Source organism: Melozone crissalis, unplaced genomic scaffold (assembly GCF_028551555.1).
Source record: "Melozone crissalis strain CALT ecotype California unplaced genomic scaffold, PUWL_Pcris_2 ptg000016l_1, whole genome shotgun sequence".
In the NCBI taxonomy this organism is placed as follows: Eukaryota; Metazoa; Chordata; class Aves; order Passeriformes; family Passerellidae; genus Melozone; species Melozone crissalis.
The window spans coordinates 53,679,558-53,686,942 of NW_026535794.1; positions in this window are offsets into that span (position 1 = coordinate 53,679,558).

Genomic DNA, 7,385 nt, shown 5'->3' on the forward strand with positions numbered 1-7,385 from the left:
GTGTGTCCTGTTTTGTTGTGGTTTGTTGTTCATCATTATTAAGTTTTTGTCATTTGGCACAGGACTTTAAGGTTTAGGAGGGTCAAAGGGTAGAATGGAGAGCTAAAGCCTAAAACGTGATGCCCAGCTGAGAAGCCAGTAAGGCAGGAGAGCCCTGGGAGTGGTGTGGTAGGGGTGAGGCAGACCCTGCAGTTTGAAAGGGAGGTTGATGGTGGCCATGGTGGCTTAGCTTATGTAGATAGGTGGATAGCTTTGCAATCCAAAATTCTCCCAGAGACTGGCAGTGCTTCACCATCAGCTCACTTTGGGGGAGGGGTGTGTGTGACATGGCTTCCCCACAACTTGGATCATAGAAGGTCAGCAGCAGGGATGGAACAAGCCTCAGACAAAGACATGATGGCCCAGCAGAGAAAGGAGCAGGCCTGTGTGGGGAGTCAGCAGCAGGATCCATGCTGACAACAGGTGATGGCTGTCAGAAATGCCTCTGTTGATTCTGAGCCTTACCAGCTGCCTGCAGGTAGTGGGAGGTGAGGAACTCCCACTTCTTACACGCCAATGCAGTGAAGTCCTGCATACACGCACGCGTGCAAGAGCATTGTGCCAAACAATGTGGTCAGCACTGCACGCCTGCTGCCATAAGGGAGCCCACACAGCTGGACTGATAGTCCCTCCCTCTCATGAAACTTGCACCCCTGCCTTCACCTTTAACCAACTCCTCCATTCCCATCATCCAGCTGGATCTCCTCCACCAGCTGGATCAACTTCAGGATGAATGTCAAGAGGGCAGGAGATGCCAATGGGCCCCCTGCCCTGTTCAGCACGTTGGTTATTTGCTGTGTGCTGCCACACAGTGCGAGGTCAGGCATCAAGGTTATAGCATGTCCAGAGCTGGGCAGTGAAGGGCTGGGGCTCCAGGTCACATTCCTGTCCTCCAGCCTGACCTGGGATTGGGCTGATGGAAAGCTGCATGTTCAAAGCTGCAGCCAGAGACAGGACAACCTGTGTTGCCATGTGGTAAAGCTCAATGTAATGCCAAGTTCTCAGGAAAACAAAAAATAGCAGGACAGTCGTGGCTTGTACCATCCAAAATCAGCAGATGCTGTTGACCTTTAGTCTCTGCTTTAGTGCCAAGGCTGTAAATTAATAAATTTAATTCATTAAATTAGTTTCTTACTTCAGAAGGGCATGTACCCAAGAGAGAACTGCAGTTTGCAAAGCCTAAAAAAAACATAACAGAGATATACAGCATTAATCAGCAAGGGAGTAGAAAACTCCCTACAATCCCCCAGTACCCTAAACAGGTAGCATGACATTACGACACTCAAACCCAAAGATGGGCAACCCAAAAATCGCCAGTCATGTTAAAAGGTGGCCTGCCCTGGTCGGGGATGAAGCAGGGCAAGGCAGAGACTGTACTGGGGCCCACAGCGCTGATGGAGTTACTGGGCTGGCTGGGTGTAAGCGATGGCACTGTAGGGCAGCCCAGTGTAATATTTTTCCTTTCCCAGCTTTTGTGGGCTTGACTGTGTAATCTTCAAGCTGCTTTTTCAAAGAGAGGGTAATGGGAAAGAGACGACTTGTTCTCTTCAGGCTGAAATACAAGCTATTTGTGTTAGGAACACGGCTTTGTTACATGATTAGTGCAATGGGAGCCCCTAGGCACCACTTCCCAGTACAAACAACTAGTATTAATAACTCATGTTAAAATTGCCTGCTATTTAATAACCTGGGCCTCTTTCCACCCCGAGAAGCACATAACTGCTTTGTGTTCCCACCATCTCTGCCTGTCTTCCCTCACTGGCTTTGGACTCTCCCAGGAAAAAAAGGAGCAGGTTTGGGCAAGGAAGAAGGAAGAACTGACAGTGTTTAACAGGAATCCCCACAGCCCATGTCTGTGTACCTCCTTGCCTGCCCTCCCCACCATGGGGTGCTGCTCCTGCCTCTGATGTGAGGCTGCTTATTGCTTCCATGCCTCCCAATCTGTCCCCTGCTTTCCCCGTGTTCTGGGGACGGACTGACCTATTTCATGCCTTGCCAAGGAAGCAGCCGCCCTCCCTCCGAGCTGCCCCAGCTGGCTGAGACGTGATAGACCAACAACACTGTTACTCATGGGTGGGAGGCCCGGGTGAGTCACGCTTCCCCTCGCCCCACACGCGGGATGGCTGCGGCAGGAGAGCGGGGAGCAGACAGAGGGACTGCTGCGGACACACGGCCGCGCACGGTTGGGCCCAGGTGGGAGCGAGAGGCGGTGGGGAGATCAGATGGTGATGAACCACAAACAGGATCGTTTCCCATCGGCTGCCTGAGCTGCTCCAGCCTTTGCCCGCAGCACTAGGATGGCTGTCAGGCCTGCAAGGCAGTCTCTGAGCCACCCTGCTCTGCAGAAAAACATTACTAATGTTCCCACGACCGGAGCAAGAGAGAAGAGACAAATAACTTGGACGGCAACATGAAACAGTGGCAAAAATCTGGAAGACAGAGGAGGAGAGAGGAAAAAAACAAGAGGGTGGAAAGCTCTATAATGACTGAAAGAGCCCCAGATGGATGCAAACCGAGAAAAGGCCAGAGACAGAAATAGTAGCGCTAATTAGCTGAGCTGAACGACCCCACTCCTGCTGTACCTGAGCATCCTCCGCTGTCCTCAGAGCCCCGACACTGCCAGCCCTGGGAGAGGAGGAGTGGGAGCAGGGAGCTGCTCAGACCTGGATGAACAGAAGCAATTAAGTTCCTATAGCAACGCTTAGTGAAAAATCCCAAAGCAGAGGCACCTATAGAGCTGGGTAGAAAAAGGGTTGTGGCTTCAGGCAGCATTCTCTGAGGGAGAGCCATGAGAAATATGTGCTTCCCCATCCTGAGCATGGATCCTGCTGCACCTTTGCTGCTTGAAGACTTCCCATTTCCATTATATGAACAGCCAGCCCTTCCAAGACATAGGAAAAGTTCACTTTGCCTATTTTGCCATGAGGCAGTTTTGTTTTGAAGTCCTACAGCACATCCCACAGTGCCAAGGAATTGTGGCAATGTTTTCACTGGCAAATTTATTTATCTGGAAGGCTCTTGCTGGGAATGGGCAGATATATCTCATCCCTGTCATTGCTGACCACCTCAGCCTCCAGTCAGCTGTTTTTAGTAAACTCCTTCAACTTTGTCTGTGGGACCCCATGGCATGGCATTGTTTAAATATGGCTTTTTGGAGGGAGCTTCAAAGAAGAAAAAATGGTCTGCATCATCCTTCAGAAGCTGAACTTGAGCTCTCATCAGGAGTTTGCAGATGTAAAAGAGTGCTAAAAATCCCCAAGTCACACCTTGTGTGAAAGCAGCCATCAGGCCCTGACTCCTCAGAGCTGTGTAGCTCAGTGGTAAAGCCCCGGTGCCCATGGCTGCCCCCAGAGGCTCGGGGCTGGAGCAGCAGAAGCGAAGGGCTGCAGGGCTGCCATCAGTGGCAAAGTCTGCTGCAGCACGTGTGGGCACTGGGCTTTGTTCCCTTCCAGCAGGAGCACATCAAGCTGCCCTTTGCAGCCATCCATGGAGGAGCAGTGTGGTTTGTGCTCCAGGGCTGCTGTCTCCTCTTCACATCACCTTTGGAGCAGGAAAGCTCCTGCGGCTGATCCAGCTGGCAAGAGCTCTCCTCTGGACACCATAGGACACACCATGCCATGCTTGTTTTGGTTTTTGTTTTGGGGTTTTTTTGTTTGTTTGTTTGGGTGGTTGGTTGGTTTTTTGTTTGTTTTTTTTAGTTGTTGTTGTTGTAGGGAGTTAAGGGAATTCATGTCACTTTGAAGTTTGCAGTGCAGAGTCCCAGTCCAGGCCCAGCATGGCTCACTGCAGGCTGGCACAGCGTGAGCAATCCCAGTGGCACCTTGCCCATCAGCTCCTACACCTGCCCTGTGTCCAGTCCTTCCCTTGCTATGGATGCCTCTTCCTGCCTTTTCCTCCTCTTCTCAAGGCTGGGCTGTAGCATAGGGGAAAACCAAAAATACTGCATGCTATTTTTTTCTCTTCTTGGCTGGTCTCTTGGAGATTGCTGCTGTTTTCTCCCAATTACAGCAAATGCTTGAAGCTGTGTAGAGGCTTAGCCACACAGTCAGGGAGGCAGCAATGCCTTTCTTAGCTCTGTGGAGTGCAGTCTTGAACCACTGTAGCACTTTTTGCTCACCCTGGTACCCTGAGACATCTTAGGTTTCAGTCTGGGGTTTCAATTGCTCTTCACCTGAGCTCTGCTTGGCACGGGCAGCCGGAAAGTGCCGGACTCCAGTTTAGCTGGAGCATTAGCAGAGAAAAGGAGAGCTGGAGCATCAGCCAGCAAAATGTAATAGGGAATCCTCTTGCCCCCATCTCTGCTGATGCTAAAACCAGGGCCTGGCTTTCTGTTTGAAACAGGGCTGGGGGTTGAGGTCGCCTGCTGCAGGGTCAGCTCTGCCTTTTGCAACTCCCACAGTTTCAGAGGCTTGTGTGCCAAGCTTTGCTTGGAAGCTCTGGTGCAAAGAACCCCATCCAGCAGAAAGCCCAGGAGAATACAAAATCCCCTTGGACTTTTTATTATGGAGGAGGAGCTGGTCAAAACCAAAATCAACAGTCCTGAAGCAAATAGTGCAGGCTTTGATCTACCCAGTTAAATATGAGCCTGGTGAACTGGATCCTCCTCTCTTTGTGCATGTTCTCAAACAAAGTATTTTCCTTCAAGAGAACAGGCTGCAGACTGTCAGGCTTTCTCTTCCCCTATCCTACACCAGATGATGAGTTTTATGACAACGTTGTCCTAACTTAAGCCATCCCATGCTTGGCTGGCCTTGTGCTAAACTTAAGAATGGAGAGCCTCAAAACCCCAGATGTTGTTCCCAGTGTACCCCAGACAGTGGCATTGCTTAGATTTGCTGCTGCAAATCAGCACTGTGTTTGCTGAGCATAAGTATTTGGTCAGTCTTTGAGCTGATAAGTGCTGGTCCACTGCAATGAAAACATCAGATTTACAGGAAGAAAAACAAAGGAAACAGACAGAATTTAGTAATTTTAGAGACACCACTCTGCAAAAATGGAGCCAGCTCAGTTTCAAACTGGGGGTGTCCTTGAAAGCTGTGGCCACATATGACCATCTCAGGGCTGGCTCCAGGGATCATACCATGTTTCTTGCAATACAGGAGGTCTCCAAAAAACACAACTGAAGTCCTCAGGAGTTGAGCACCACCACTGCTTCATCACCCCTGGTACAAGTAAAGCTGATCCTTGGTGCCTGGCTTCCAGGGCCTTCCCCAGGTAGCACAGCTGGGACAGGGAGCTGACCTGTACCACCCTAACCCTGGGTCTGGAAAACCCCAACTCCAGCTTAGGTCAGGGGAGGAATAAAAGCAAAACCTTCCTGAAAGGCAAGCAAATGGCAAAAGTGAAACAATGAGCCAATTGCTTACCAGGAAAATCCCCCAGCTGCTGTGTGGGTGGTGTGGGAGCACAGCCCCATGACTGCTGGGAAGTTGGGGCCCTCCTGGACAGCTGTGGGAGCCAGGGCCATGGCAGTGATGGTGTCCAAGGAGCAATGTCCTCACAGCCTGGCTTGCCCAGCCAGTTGCCAGTTCTGAAGTTCTGGAGTACCCGTGCAGGACCCCTGTGTGGGAAGCAGCAACAGGGTTTGAGAGCAGGAGGGGAGGGGTTTGCTTTGCCCCTGTCCTTCCACCCAGGAGTGGGGCTGGGTGCCTGGTTTGTGCTGCAGTACTGCTCACTGTGCTGTCACATCTCGCTCAGTCTCACACACCTCCTTGGCCCCATCACACTTTGGCCTTCTAGCTTCTAATAATCCCCTTCCAGTATTTGAGCTCACCTCTGAGGATTCAGCAGTCACCCTGTCTGCCCTGGATGTGCACTGTTCCCACAGCTTGGCCACAGCTCACAGGGCTGGAAGCAGTGGGGCAAGAGCCATCGTTGTGCCCGAGGTCCCAAGGCTGCATCAGCTGCCCAGGGCTGCCATGCTGTGGGAATCACGATGCTGGCCTGCTCTGTGGCCAGCCTGCAGTGCCAGCCTGGCTGCAGACATCCCACTGTGGGCATGCTGCTCCCATCCATGGGCTCTGCTGGCACCACTGTCCCCTGTGACTGACTGGGGCTGTAATTCAGGGTAGCCATGAGCTTCTTGCCCCAACTCTGCACTGGCCTTTGGTCTGCAGCCAAGACAGAGAGCCATCACCTGTCAAGGCTTCAGCCTCATGTTCCTAGGACTGAGACCTCTCCAGCCTCCACCACCACTTTCCTGCCTTCGTTTTTAAATGGTCAAACACCAGGCAGAGTAAATCCCACTGGAACATGGAAAAAGGTGATGCAGAAGTCTGTTTGGGGAACATGTGTGTCATTTTGCCCTGTCATCACCCTTCCTTCCTGGAAGCATCCAAACAAGTGAATGAGGCATCCCAATCAAAGCCCCTGCTGCCTTTCAGTAGCAGGAACAGCAGTGACTCTGCAGCCAAGATGAATTTGGCAGCCACATAGCAGATTTTTGCATATGCTCTAAACAGCATTTGGATGGCAAGTAAGGACAAACAGAGCTTTGCCCTTGAAAGCAAACTACCTAAGCTGGCTTCTGGTGCAGGTAATTAATAGCAACTGCTTTATATAAAGCAGCAGGAGGAGCAGTCCATTTTGCACAGCTCCTGAGCTGGCCCGGTGGTGGCACTGGCACTGGGACAGAGGGCCCAGGGCTGGAAGGGCTGGAGGACCAGCAATGCCCACAGCACTGCCCACAGCACAGTCTGCAGCCTCTTGCTGAGCTCACAGCACAGTCTGCAGCCTCTTGCTGGGCTGCACAGCGCTGCCCTCAAAGAAAAACCACCAGCCGTGGCCAGCTCAGCTTGGGAAGGCCGATGGGCTGGCAGCCCAAGGCAGTGTGGAGTTTTCCATGGTCAGCTATTGTGCTGGCATGGCCAGGAGCTGCTATTATTAGATGGCATATGAATCACCCACACAGCTGGAATTAGCAGCCTCAGCCTGAGCCGAGCTGGACACTTATTGGAAAAGCCTCATTTAAGCCCAGCCAAGAGACAGAAGTGGACAGGGCTCTGAGAAATGGCTTGCCCAATGCCCACTTCAGCCCTGGCTGCTGCCTCTTCCAGCTGAGAGGGAAGTACCAGCTCTGGGGATTTCTCATAGCCCTGATGATGTGACAGAGGAAAGGAAGGATCAGAAAAACTACATCCCTGACAATGCCAACCCCATGCAAAGTACTGCAAGAGAAGAAAAACTTTGGGGGATACAATCTTAAACCATGATCTGATGGGGTTGGTTGAAAGGTCACAGCCTGACAAAAGGTACAGGTGAAGGGTTTACAGCTGCCATGCCCGTGCCTCGACCTGGTCTGCTGCAAAGCAGCATCAGCAGGCAACACCAGCAGCTGCTGAGCAGGG